The sequence below is a fragment of the Cygnus atratus genome, chromosome 14 (assembly GCF_013377495.2).
Source record: "Cygnus atratus isolate AKBS03 ecotype Queensland, Australia chromosome 14, CAtr_DNAZoo_HiC_assembly, whole genome shotgun sequence".
Lineage (NCBI taxonomy): Eukaryota > Metazoa > Chordata > Aves > Anseriformes > Anatidae > Cygnus > Cygnus atratus.
The window spans coordinates 6096347-6110560 of NC_066375.1; the positions used below are offsets into that span (position 1 = coordinate 6096347).

General features: G+C 58.2%; 1 long non-coding RNA gene across 1 annotated transcript; it reads right to left on the reverse strand.

Annotated features, from left to right (window-relative positions):
* Positions 1-5960: 5960 nt before the first annotated feature.
* Positions 5961-10973, reverse strand: LOC118260572 (uncharacterized). Its single transcript, XR_004782248.2, has 3 exons — positions 10545-10973; positions 8534-8703; positions 5961-6324 (listed from the first exon to the last, which is right to left on the reverse strand). It is a non-coding gene; the product is annotated as an uncharacterized LOC118260572 (long non-coding RNA).
* Positions 10974-14214: the final 3241 nt, after the last annotated feature.

The following is a 14214-nucleotide window of genomic DNA, read 5'->3' on the forward strand; positions in this document are numbered from 1 at the left end:
CTTATGGCTTGCTTTCCACACTGCCTGGGTGCTCTCCCTCCTCCTTCTGCCCCTGGTCCTCAGTTTCCAGACCCCAAATCCAGCCCCCCGTGGGCAAGGTGCCCCCCGCTGCCGCTTCCCAGCCCCGGGGCTCCCTAGGGAGGTCCCAGCTGATGGGAACCAGATCTGGAGGTGGAGAACATCCCTGCGTGGGGCAGTTTGGGCTGGAAAGCTAGAGGCCCCCGTGGGCAGGTGGGTTTGTGCCTCATCCCATCAGCTCCCGTGGCTCAAGCTCCTTGGGTTGATACCAATCTGCCCTTGCTACCCCCCAGAAGGGGGAACTTCACCTACCGGAATAACACCCCCAAAACAGCAGTTCCCTTGCCTCCAAGGGCCCCCTTTGAAGCAGAGAAGGTCCTGAGGCGGCGGAAGGAAGGATTTAAGCGTTTAGCATAGCTGGTTTCTGGCAGCGCTGCCGCCTGACCCCGACGTTGGCTTTCCCAACCTATTGCTTTTGGACTCCCGCACCTTCATTCCTGACACGGCTTGCTGTGGGATACACAGAAGCTCCTCACTCCCCAAAGCACGCAAGGCATCGGCTCCAGCCTCCCCCTGGCTCGCTAAGAAGGAGCAATTCTTCCCGGCACTGCCTGGGCACGGCCGGGGGCACCTCTGTCCCCGGTGCCCCCCGCTCCCTTCCCTAGCTCCCGAGGGCCGGGCAGCCCCCGGATCCATCCTTCCTTTCCCTTCCGCCTCCCCTTTCAGGTTCAGGCTCTTCAAAGGCTGCGGTGGCTTTGGGCTGGCAGGAGATGCAAGGGCCGGCAGCAGGATGCCTCCGGGCTCCGCTCCCCGCCAGGGCGCAGCGAAGGAGGGGAGCAAAACCCTCTACATCCCCTGACTCCGGTGCCTGCTGGAGACAAGGAGCCCTTTCTTGCCCAGGGAGCTCACAGCAGGATGGCCCCATCGCCCTGCTTGTTTATACCCCCAGCCCCTTCAGAGCAAGGAAAACACGCCTGCCTCCAGCCGGGCTTGCACCTGTAACCCATTAGGGCGAGCGGTGCCTGTTTACCCAGCGTTTGTTCCCAAAGGGTTGTGCTCCCTGCTGGCAGGGGACAAGGGACGGCTGGGGAGCGATGTCCCGAAGCACAAAGCTGGCCCCAGACATGTTGTGATGGCTGCAAGAGGCACTGAGGGTCCCCTGCCCGCCCCGGCCCCACAGGATGCTCGGGGGGGAGTGTTCCAGAGCAGGCAAAGAGCCCAATTAGGCAGCGCATTAACTTCATACAAAGGGTACCAATAATCCCACAGAAGAGACAAGAGCTCGCTCTCGCTGAGGATGCCAAGAGCACAAATTGCCTTCTTGTAAGAGAAAGGCTTAATTTCCATAGAACATGACAGATTAGAGTGAGAGTGGGTGGGTCCACTCTATTATTCATCAGCCTTCCCCGCTAACAGGAGGTGGTGTGCTGGCTGCTTTCAAGTTTCTCCGACACGGCCCAGGGTGCCCACAGCCCTTTTAGCGGGGTGGAAGGCAGGATCCCAGAGCTTCCAGCGCCCGCGTTCCCCTCTGCCCCGTAACGCAGCCACCTCGCTGCTGCTTCTCCAGCGTGAGCCAGAGCAGGAGGTCCTGGTGAGACCCCGAGACCTGCCTGGGTGCCGGACCTCAGCCAGGGGCGAGGAGGCTGCCCCAAAACTCCTGCCCTACGACTACTGCCAGAGCTTCCTTTCCTAGCTGTGCAGTGAGCTCCGTCAGCAAAGGCAGCCTGGAGTAAATTTTGGAGGCCAGATTCTTCCCTCCTGAATGGGAACCAGACCAAAACAATAATAAGAAAACCAAGTTTCCATCAGCTGAGTTTACCAGGGAACACGCTGGAGGATTTCACAGAAATGGAAAGCTCCAGGAGGGATTTTTTCAGCACGTTTCCCTTGCAGCTGAGCTCTGCAGGGCGAGATTTGTACACGGAAGGATGGGCTCTGGGGTGGCCCCTCGCAGAGCAGTGGGTCGGGGTGAGCTTTATTTGTTTGAGTCCACCCCAGCGTTGTCCCCAGTGCTGTCCCGAGGGACACACACGACAAAGATGAGGCACTGGTCCCAGTGCTGCCGCGGTGCAGCAGGCAGGAGGGCTCTGGCCATGCCTTCCCCAGGCCTTTGGGGCCACAGGGAAGCCCACTGAACCCTTTAAGGGGATCAGAGGGGAGGGGATGCATCGTCTCCTGCACTGCTGGAGGTAGAAAATCCCTATTATTAGCCCATGGGTATGTTTTCCCGGAGATCTTTACTAGAAACAAATCCCCTAGAAGTACGTGCAGTTTCCCCAGACCCTCTAAACCTGCACATGGTTAGGGTCAGGCGCCCCTGCTGCCCAGCCTGCAGAAGACCAAACCCCGTTTTGGGGAGGGGGCTGGAAGCCAAGCGGGGTGCAGCATGGGATTTCTCCCTCTCCGAGGCCTCGGGGTGGATGTGTGGGACACTTCGGGGGATACGGGGCACCCTGAGAGCCACGGGCTCGGCGCTGCCACCAGGAGCTGGAGCTGAGCCGAGCTGGAGCTGAGCTGATGGGAGGCCTGGCACCGAAGCACGGCAGGATCTGGAGCGCCGTATTTCGAGCCCACCCATCAGCATCGGGGGTTTTCTGCTCCCAGCCACAGGCGTAACTTACAGGGTGGCTGTCGGGAGGCTGAGAGTACCTATATCACTGCTGCAGAGGGTGATTCATTATTACCCGCAGTAATCCAGAAGCCATACAAAACTGCTAATAATAGGCCTTCAAAACCGACATTTTAGTCAAGATAAAAAATGACTGGAACGGAATCCAACCATGCTTCGCTAAAGCTATAAATGGAAAGGTATTGCCCGGGTTCGGCTCCCAGAAACACGGCGCTAAGCGAAAGCAGGGGATGGAGCTCAGCCCCAGGATCCCAGTCGAGGTGGGACCGGGATCCCGCCCCAAAAGGGGGAGAAGTGAGCGTGGCACGGGCAGAAAGCGCCTCCTGATGCACCCGGTATCACAGGACTGGCACAGATCCCAAACTCCAGGGCTTTGGGGAAGGGGTAAGCACGAGCAGGGGTTTTGGAGCCACTCCCCGTGGCGGGCTGCGGGCTGGCACCCGCGGAGCTGCCCGAGCCCAGTCTCCTGCTGCAGGCTGCGGGTGCACGGCCCGGCAGGGATCGCGGTCCTGCTCAGCACCGTTTATTTCACGCCGCCGTGCGAGAAGATGCACAGTTGCTAGGTGACAGGAGCCGAGCACGGAAAACACGGGGAGCATCTGCGCAGGTCAGCCCCGGGACGGCCAGGGGCAGGGGACGGATCCTGCGGGGGGCAGCGGGGGTGCTGGGAGCCCTGGGGGTGCCCGCGAGCCTCCCTCCACCTGGGGCCGGGGCTCCTCGCCCCACCAGCCCCAACTTTCTCTCCCTTGCAGTTCCCACACTCCTGCTGCCCGCCCTGCTGGGAAATATCTCCTCACCATCAGCTAAGCCAACAAAACGTGCTGAGCACGCCCCATGGAGCTCGGTCCCCCCGTCCTCTCCCCACCACGGGCCCGTCCAAAGCAGCACCGCCGCGGCCAGGGCCTCGAAAATCCCCCTGCCATTAACACCAGGCGCTGCGACACACAGCGCGGCGCCCGCGCGGCCAAAGTCAACACGAAATTTGCCGAGGTTTTTGTGGGATCGAGGGCAGCTTAACGGCCGACGCCGGGGGCAGGTTTACCGTCCCAGTTTTCGCCGAGGGCTGTAAAACTCGGCGCGGTGCGGCTTGGTCGTTAACATCGGCCGTGGGCTTTCAAGGTTCTGGCCGGGGAAGCGGCAGCAGGCGTTTCTGCGTGCTGCTTTGGGACTGTTTGTAAGCACGGGGGCAGCTGCACGCCGCGGCCGCCTTGTTTGCAGTGTAACCAGCCCCTCTTTCATCTTCCCACCCCTGCCCGCAGACGGAGGCGATGTTTTCTCCCTCCTTCTCCCCGGGGAAGTCTTTATAGCAGATCCCGGGCACGGGCGAGGAAAGGTGGGGTTTCACCCCACCTCTGCCCACTTCCCCACCGCCGCTCCTGGGAGGCTGGAAGAGAAGGAGCCTTTCTTAAGGTTTTTTCCTACTGAATCACGAGGCCTTTCCTACTGACCACTTTAAATGAAACCAGACTGTTTAGTCCAAACGATTACTCACGAGCAGCGTCTAATTAGCTCTAGTATTTAAAGAGAAAATAGAAAAATCTCCTTGGAGCGTACGCTCCACGGAGGAGCTGCCTGTCCCATGCACACCCTCAGGGTGCGATCAGCCCCTGCTCCACCTGAGCAAAGGCACCTGAGTCCAGGTGGTGCACGCCTCCCTTTTCAGAGCAGGCTTTTTTTTTTTTTTTTTTTTTCCCCTCATCCTTCTATCAATCAAGGATGGGAGCGAGGGGATCTGCAAGTGCACCTCCCCTCCCCGTGTACCCGATTGAAACGCTCATGTGGCAGAACCAGAGGAGCCCAAAGCTCCGTGGGAAAGCAGTGACCGGCCCTGGAGGGCCAGCAGCAGGCTGCTCCCCGCCCGGCAGCAGATAAGATCAGAGCCTGGCACGGGCCACCCTCCTGCTGGCTTTTTTTCCACGTGATGAGGTTACGGGGAGCTGGCCGGAGCTCCTCGCCGGAGATGCCGCCAAGCCTACACCCGCTGCCTGGCCTCCTGGGACGGTGGAGGAGGAGGCTCGGCCTTGGAGGAGTCCCAGAGCGCGTCAGTCTTGTCTGGGACGGTGCCTCGGGCTGTTGGGACAGGCGGGCGATGCTCCAGGAGCACTCGGGGCAGATCAGTGTGCAGGAAGCCCCGTGCTCCCTGCCCGCATCACACCACGGGGAAGAGGGGACAGGCACGGGCAGCGGGGACCACTGCTTGCCCTGAGGGTCCCCGTGGGACCGAAGCACCACAAGAAGCCCAAGAGCATGGGCACGGCCATGGGGTGACAGCCCAGCCTGGGCTCTTCTGCTGTGCCCGGGATGAGCCACCCAGGGCACTGGGGTACCCCGGTCACCGAGCTGCCTGCGTCCCAGCCCTGTCTGAGCCTGGGTGGCTCCTCCGCCAAGCCGTGTCCCCAGGTCCCAGCATCTTCCCTGCAGGCAGCCAGGAGGTGCAGGGCAGGCTGGCTTTGGCCACTTGCTGAGGAGCCGGTCTCCGTTCTTCCAGGATCCCTCAGCAGCGCTCTTTGGGAGCTCTCCCCTCGTTTGGCGACTGGGCCATTTTGCTGATGCCAGCACCGATGCTAACTGAAGCCAGGTGGAAAAAAAAAAAAGTCCTCAGCTTCTCAGTACTAGGATCTCATTTCCAGCCAGCATTCCCTCGGACTGAGGACTCCAGCAAGGATTTTCCAAGAGCCTCAGGTCACCCGATCCCAGCTAGGTCCCCAGGGTGGGCTGCTGTCCTGTGCCAGCTGGGGACATCCCCAGGTTTGTCCAGGGCCACCGCAGCGCAGGATGGGACTTTGTCACCCTCTTGTGGCTGACGGGCTTGCTGTGGCTTTGAGGTGTCCCCAGGCAGGGCCCCTGCTCCAGGGACGGCTGGGGAGCGCCTTGAGCTTGGCCCAAAGTGGGGGCTCCACGCTCCGAGGGGGCTTGGGAGGGTGCTCACCTTGGGGAGCCCTGGGGCATCACCTCTGCCCGGCTCTCCAAACTGCACCCGCCTGCCATGCTGTGTCTTGATAGCAATTGCTTGCCCATCGGTTTTAACACTGGCCAAGGAAGCCTTCCCCGGTTCGGATAGCCCATGGCACGCTGCTGCGCTCCCAGGCAGAGGTCAGGAAAAGTGCCCGCAATCCGCTTGGATTGGGTTGCTTTAAGAGGCTCCCTCCTCCCCGGTTTAGGTGGCTGGAAATCTCCCACCCCATTCCCAACCCACTCAACGCTCGGCTAGGAAATCAGGCCACACCAGCCTCAAAGAGAGAGGGAGAGTCATTCAGCTTTATCTGAAAGCCATTTCAAGTATGTCCAGATTCCTAAAGAAACTTGGATAAAACCCCAGAGATTAATAACAGTGCAGGGCTTTTTGGATGCGAGAGGTTTGTCTGCTTCCAAGAGAAACATATATATGTGCTTCAGTGGAATCTCTGTGTACATTTTTTGGCAGAAAGGCCAAAATAAATCCCTTTGCTGCAGTAACCCTCAAGCAAGATAAGGCAGGAATCTCTCTGCAGTCCCCCTGTACTATTGTCACAGGCAGATAGCAGGCGGCTCTCGCTGCGCTGTCCCCTCGGAAGGGCAGGGAGGATGGGGACTGTCACTGCTGCAGGAGCCCACGCTGTCAGGAGGGTGCAGATCCAAGCCGTGTCCCACCGCCCAGGTCACTTCTGCACGAGCTGCAGACCAAGAGCTGGAGCTACCTGGAGAGAGAAGGGGACAGGATCAGCCGAGCCTCCAGGGCGGGTTGGTCATGGGTGGGATGAGCCACAAAAATCCCGTTTCCCCAGCTCAGATCCTAAACACAACGTGGTCAGTTTGAGGGCACATGACAGCCAGTGATCGGTGGGGTCAAGGCATCTCCGTGCCTCATGGTGTGCGTCCACCACGACCCCTTCCCCTTCGCAGGGAGGGAGCAGGGAGCAGCGGTATGGCCAGAGAGGCTGCAGACAGCTGCCAGTTGTTCCTGCGGGAAGCCTGAGCTTTTCTGGTACATCAAAATCACTCTGGAGAACGTGGCTGGAGCCAGCGGGGGGCTCTGACCCACCAGAGCTCGCCCAGTAAGAGAAAGACCTCCTTGTGCTGGCAGGAGGGGGACATGGCCCGCCGCTGTACGAGGCACGGCTCGGAGATGGAGCCTGCAGGAGCCTACCCTGAACGTGCCATCATTTGGTCATGGGGAGCTCGCCACGGGGAGGCCGTGCTCCTCACAGCCCTTCGGAGCACTGCCCTCGTCCTCCCGAGGCCAGGGCAAGACACGTATGGAAGGACGAGGGTCCGCCGTGACTGTCCGGAGCACTACGGCATCTGGCATCTGTCCACTCCCCTCCCTTAACCACTGCGGCTTTTCCCATCTTAACGAGCAGGGAAAGCAATCACCGTAACGAATGTCTCTGAAGCTCTCACCACGGCACTCAGGATGTGCTGAACAAAATAAACGCACATCAAGAGCTCCTTAATGGCCCTCTCGGCGTTCCCAGCAGCCATGGTCAGGCACGAGAGTGACCGGGAAGGGATGCTAATGTACAAAGCAGAAACACCCGGTAAGAGAGGGCTGGATTCTCACCTCCTGCTTTCCCCCGAGTTGAGGACAGCCCTCCGTACCTCTGTGGCTCCGTGCTGGCACGTGGCTGTGCCCACGCCAGGGCAGTGGGTCATGGTGATGTCCCCAGGAGCACCCTTCCCTGCGTGACCCAAGCAATCACACCCCTTCCTCTGCCTCCCAGCCTCCCAGACACCATTCGCTGTGGGATTTCAAAGCAAATCAATGGGGGGCAGGTGCTGGCTATGGGCAGGGATTTGGGGACAGACCCCGAGGCCGGGCAGGACTGACCACCCGAGGGTGAGGTTATACGATGCAGCCAAGCTAACGGGGGAGCTCGCTGCTGAAAAAAGAGGGGAGTGAGCTCAGGGCGGCTGGAAGAGCAGTGAGCCATGGTGCAGGGCAGCAGCACGTCGGGAGCACGCAGCCCCTCGCCCTGACGGAGCCAGGACTGCTCCTGCCCAAGCACCCCCACACAGTCCCCATTTCTTCCCCCTCCACCCTCAGCCGCGTGGTCCCGCTCCCTCCTTCCCCTCCTCTTCCTGCTTTTGACATGAGTTAAGTCAGCAAAGGAGGCCTGGAGGGGGAAAAAACAATCCCCCAAACCCCTGGCTTCGCGAAGGCAAACACGGCCCCTCTCCCTCTCCTTCCAGGTAGAGCTGCTGAAACCTGGATAAACACGGCCGGGCTGCCGGGCTGTTGGTGTTGGCCCCGCTGCGCCTCGGGGCTGCCAGGCCCTTTAACGAGGATAACGCTCACAAAGCAGCCCCGAGCAGCAGCCTGGGTGAAAGCAGGGGTGGGGTGTGGGCTGATTAATACTAACAACCCTTCTGCTTGCTCCAGCAACACGTATTAGAGCTAATACAGACACGAGAAATTAAACGGCTTAATGCTACCGGCTTCTCAGTGCCAGCGCCGAGTATCTGCCATGCCAGGAGACACGCAGGCAGTTAGACATACCCAGAGATGTATTTCCAATCTAGATTGTTAAAATTAAGCATATTGCAACCAAATTTTAATGTCACGTCTTCTGCTCGTTGGAGTCCTCAAATCTGTTCTTGCAGCTACCCAAATTAAAAGGCTGCTTTATGTTCTGCAGGCTGAGGGGTGACTTTTTTCCACACTTAATTAGTTAGAAACTAACAGGGCTGGGTCACTACGGGTTTGGGTCATGGAGCTGCTGGGATATGTGTGTGTATATATATATATATCTTTTCACTTCTGAGCTGCTGTTTCTCATCTGGCAGCAGGCTGCCTGCCACTGAGTCAATATTATTCGACGCCTGCCCGATCGCTTGGCTGAAACGATCCCATCTTCCCGAGCAAACCCCCGGCGACAGGGAACCACATCACAGAAACCACCGACAGACCTGGCTCTGCGGATCCGGCCTGGCAGCACGGCTGTGGGACGAGGGCTGGGGACACGGCCCCGCTTCCCAAAGGGACCACGGGCGAAGCTGGAGGCGCTGGGGACAGCTCTGCTGTTTCTCCTGATCCCGTTCCTCCTGGGGACAGAGTTCCTGCACCTTGTGCGGAAATCCTATAAACGCAACATGGGAATTTAGTGTAATTTATAACCCCTGGGTACCCGAAGGCAGTGCAGACCAGATGTTTCTAAACTAGCTGCTCTTTCTGCCAACGATAAAGCCCCCTGGGCTCAGTTTTGACTCCAGAAATGTGGCTGGTTAATTAATTAACGTGACTCGAACACCCCGGTCCGGGAGGGCACCTGCCACCGGTGTGGACACCTAAATGACCCTGGCTGTGCCTGTAAAACCCGAGGCAGAAAGCTGCTCAAGCGAGGCCGAGCCGCAGCGGGGACGTGTACACAAAACAATGCCGTGATTCATCTGAGATTGCCATAACCCATCGCGTTTCATCAGGATGCTGTGGCATTTAAAATGGCATTTCCTCCCATCTGTTGCACATTAGCAGACAAAGAAAAAGTGGGGGGGGGGGGGGGGGGGAAGAACAGCATAACAAAGTGGGGAGAAAACGGGATTCCTGAGTCAGGCTGTTTCTGCGGCGGCTCCTCGCCAAGCCCGAGCCCACCCCGTGGGACGAGGGCAGGGGAATTCACCACGGACCCCTCTGCCCCCACCGCTCCCCGGGGCCGGGCTGCAGCCCCCGCCGCTCCCCCAGGCATGGCAGCGAGGGCTGCTGACACCCGCGCTGACTCAAAGCCTCGCGGAGCAGCACCCGGCAACCCTCTGCCCGCACACCCCGAGCTGAGCAACGCCAGCTACGGGCTGGCAAACCGGGGGCAGGAGCAAACCAAGTCCCCCGAGCCAGCCGCTGTTGTGGCTTTTATTTTTCCTTGGCCGTTTCCTCTCCTTCTCCTCTCATTTTCCATTGCCTCCTCCCTTCCCTGCCTGATTTTCCCTTGGAAATGAGGATTTTTCCCCATCCCCACTTCTCTCTCTACTCTAGTTTGGCTTCTGTGCTCCCAGTTCCTCTGCTCCCTGTCCCTTAGCCCTCCTCCCAGCTCTGTCTGTCCCTCTTGTACTGCCCCTGCCCTAACGCATCCCCACTCCTGCGACACCCCAGCAGGGAGCACCCGCAGGACCGAGGCACCAGACCAGCCAAGGCAGCGGGTCCCGTGGAGCAGCCGCCCTAGAGATGCTGTGTGAAGCACCCCCGATGATCCTTCCTCTAATGGGGTACAACTTGGGTCACTTTCGTGGTCAGGACCAGCGCTCTGAGTGTGAGACCCATCCGAGCTGCCTGCTGGCAGTGACAAGGCTCCTGTCCCCGGCCACCCAGCCCGCTCCTTGGCTGGGGGACCCTGCTGGGCAGTGAGGCAGAAGGATCAGTGGGATGGGTGAGGCGAGGAGCTGCTCCAGCTGAGAAGCAGGCAGAGCACTTCTCCGTCATCTCTGCTCCACCATGCTGTAACCACCAGCAGCAGGAGGCAGAAATGTCCTCAGGCAAACAGCCTGGGACCCCCAAGCATCTAGACCCCATAAGATGTCATGTAACAACCCAGCACCCCCACGGATCACAGCGTCGCCTCACTTTGCTCAAGGCAACCTTCATTCTCCAGCACCACATGGGCAGAAGCAACGCCTGAAAATTGCCCCTAACTTAGGACCAGATAAAAACATCCAGCCGTGAGAGTACACGTCCCCCACGGCTACATCGCGCTAATGCTGCAAACTTGTAAGAGGACAAATCCCTCGAGCCGCTGCTTGTAGCTTGAGCAGCAGAGAGCAGAAAAGTGTCCCTGCAAGCCCAAGGGTCCAGCAGACGTGCTCAGAGCCTGTCGGCTCCCACACGGCAGAGGACGGGCAGCGCTTCCAGCTGCTAGCACGCTCCCCGAGCCCGGCTTTGGCCAGGACACAGGCAGTCATTCAGAACGGAATAGGCGCGGACAGGCATTACCCCAAGCAATCACCAAACAGCATGCGAAAGTGGCAGCGAGCAAAGCTCTCAGCGTTCAGGGCTGAGGGCACGGACGGGGCTGTGCGGTTGTTAGCAGACGGAGCTGAGCTGGCTCCCAAATTACAGCCGCTTTGTCCCCGTCTGGGTTTGACACAGCTTCCTCCCATCTATTCGTGACTCAGTGTCTTGGCACAGAGAACGCATACCCAAGAGGTTAGCCTTTGAAATCCACCAGGGACGTTTCACCTTCCTAAAATAAAGAGTGGGCAAAATATTCTCAACATCCCTGCAAAAAAATGCCCCCAAAAACATCGCTGCTTAATAAATGTATGTTGTTGGGTCTCAGCTGGCTCTGGACTGAGGTAAATTTTCCTATTTATAATCACGCAGCTGTTTGCTGGCTGAATAACTGTATTTATTATTTGGCATGTTTACTAACCGCCTCAAATACCTTCTCTACCTGTAATTGTGGTGCAACATATATATATATATATTTTAGATTTGTTCATTCAAGTGGTTTGTGTTACTACCAGGCTCTGCTCTGCGGTTTGCTAAGGGTGCCATGGTTTGAAGGTATGGAGCTCTGGACTCAGGTGACCCTGAACTGCAGCAGACCTGCAAAGAGACACCCGGGAAAAAACACTGAGATATTTTTAAAAGCCATTTGTTCATGTGCACTCTGGGCTTTAACATATTCTACTTGCCTCTCCTGTGAGCAGCACCTCCTGAATGTGTTTCTTCCCCATCTAAGCTCATCTCTGTCTTTTTCAAACCTGGCCAAACGCCCCCAGCCCATCCTCTGAGCCCTGCAGGACTCTGAGGGTCTCCCTCGCCCTGCCTGAATGTGTCTGCCCGTGTTATCCGTCCCTGTGAGTCACCAGGATGTGCTCACTCTCCCTTGTCTCTGCAGCTGGATGTTCTGTCATCTTGATGACTTGCTGCTCGGTCACCTGCCCTTCTCCCAGCCCTTCTCCCAGCGCTAGATGTCCCATTCTTCCTCCATTCAGACCAAACTAAGCAGTGCTCTTGCAGTTCCCTACACCACACAGGACTCCTTTTGCATATGTCGTTTCCTGGGAGAGCTTCATTGCCTAGGAAAGAGGCTCTCCTTTCTGCCCAAGGCATGGGCAGCCCCTCCTGTGCTCAGGGGGCTCCTGTACACCATGGAGTATGCAGGGATAGCGGTGGAAGAGGATTGGTCTGGTTTTAGGAATTTATTTATTTTTTAATAGACAAAGCAAACAGAAAAGGAGGTATAAAACCATTGCAGATGGTTCTTGTCCCACATCAAAGTGGGTCAAAATCTGTTCATCGATAAACTTGCAGCAGACAGTGCCCTTTGTATATCACAGGGGCTGAATCTCAACCCAACCTCATTTCCAGAGGTCCCAGTCCTTAACGTCCACAGGAAGCACACTTCAGGGCTTTCTGCCCTGGGATGCTCTCCTTGCCTGGCTCTTCCCCTCCACTGAAGAGGAGAATTGGGTCTCCAAACCAGGCTGCCGGCTGATCAAGCCTTGCACCTCTGTGCGAGGGTCATCTCGGAGCAAGGGGACGCTGTCTCGGCCAGCCACGCCGTCGCCCTCACAGGGCTTCAGCGTCCACATTTACCCCGAGCCTCAATGACCATCTGTGCCGGCGGAGGTCACCCCCAGAAAGGACTAGCCAGGTCTGTGCTCCATTTACAGGAGCTGTAAAACTGCCACCTGGCCGGTGGCTTTATGGCTTTGGACGATGCTGGTGTCAAAGAAATTTTGGCGCGGGAGCCAGCTGGAGCGGGGCCAGTTTTATATTTAATCTTGCCTATAAATGCAAATAAAGGTTCTGTATTTTGAGTGAGTGACAGGCGCACTGTGGACATTATTAAACCTTCCAAAAATAAACCTCTGCCAAAGTGACGGGAGCCAGATTTTTCCTGGAAAGTATCAGCACGGGGAAGTGGGGAGCGGTAACAGGGCAGCCCCTCTGCCACGCAGCCTCTCTCCAACAGCTGCTCCGTGTCAGGAGCTCCTTCTTCTCTTCTCGTTGTTTGCTAGTTTTAGCCCAAAAATGCCTGGGCAGCTCCTCACAGCAGCTTCACATCCATCTAACAGTAAATCAGCCCAGAGGACTCAGCTCGGGAGAGCTCTGGGAGCGAGGCCCTCACAGCAGGAAAATATAGAGGATGGTGCTGCGACAACCACTGCCCTGCCCGCACCCCGTTGGTTATCCACCCATCTTCTTCGCTGGGTTGTCCAAATGCCTGCTGGGGCTGGTGGAAGGGGTCATGGCCCCTCCTGGGACACCCCATTTCACATCTGCCCTTAACTGAGCCCCCAGGCTGTTCCTGGGCTGGCTCCCGGGCATGTCCCCGCTACCTGCTGCGGGTCCCTGGGGTGCCCCAAGGGTGCCCCCAGCCTAGGGTTCCTCTATAGGGGCCCCAGGCCCGCTTTGGCTGCCCCCAGCCAGCCCAGCTTCCTTCTGGGCCTTCCTTCTTAAGCTCCCCCCCGGGGCCTCCCCAGCCGTGCCCAGCGGCCCCAGCCCCGCATCCCCCGCACTACATTTCCCACCAAGCCCCACGCCCCCTCCCAGCCCCATTCTTTTTAATATTTTTATCGATGATCTGGATGAGGGGATCGAGTGCACCCTCAGTAAGTTTGCAGATGACACCAAGCTAAGTGCGTGTGTCGATCTGCTCGAGGGCAGGAAGGCTCTGCAGGAGGATCTGGATGGGCTGGACCGATGGGCTGAGGCCAACTGTATGAAGTTCAACAAGGCCAAGTGCCGGGTCCTGCACCTGGGTCGCAACAACCCCAAGCAGCGCTACAGGCTGGGAGATGAGTGGTTGGAAAGCTGCCTGGCCGAGAAGGACCTGGGAGTACTGGTTGGTAGTCGGACTGAATATGAGCCAGCAGTGTGCTCAGGTGGCCAAGAAGGCCAACGGCATCCTGGCTTGTATCGGAAGCAGCGTGGCCAGCAGGTCTAGGGAAGTGATTGTCCCCCTGTACTCGGCTCTGGTGAGGCCGCACCTCGAGTACTGTGTTCAGTTTTGGGCCCCTCGCTACAAGAAGGACGTCGAGGTGCTCGAGCGAGTCCAGAGAAGGGCAACGAAGCTGGTGAGGGGTCTGGAGAACAAGTCTTACGAGGAGCGGCTGAGGGAGCTGGGCTTGTTCAGCCTGGAGAAGAGGAGGCTCAGGGGCGACATTATTGCACTCTACAGGTACCTTAAAGGAGGCTGTAGCGAGATGGGGGTTGGTCTATTCTCCCACGTGCCTGGTGACAGGACGAGGGGGAATGGGCTGAAGTTGCGCCAGGGGAGGTTTAGGTTGGATATTAGGAAGAACTTCTTTACTGAAAGGGTTGTTAGGCATTGGAATGGGCTGCCCAGGGAAATGGTTCAGTCACGATCCCTGGAAGTCTTTAAATGCCGTTTAGATGTAGAGCTTAGCGATATGGTTTAGTGGAGGACTGGTTAGTGTTAGGTCAGAGGTTGGACTGGGTCATCATGGACGTCTCTTCCAGCCTAGGTGATTCTGGGACTCTGACACCCCAGCACTACATTTCCCAGCAAGCCCCGCGCCCCCTCCCAGCCCCGTTCCCCCAGCACTACACTTCCCAGCACGCACCGCGCCCCCGTAGGGCACCGTACTCCCCGGCACTACACTCCCCAGCGGGCACCGCGGCGGGAAGC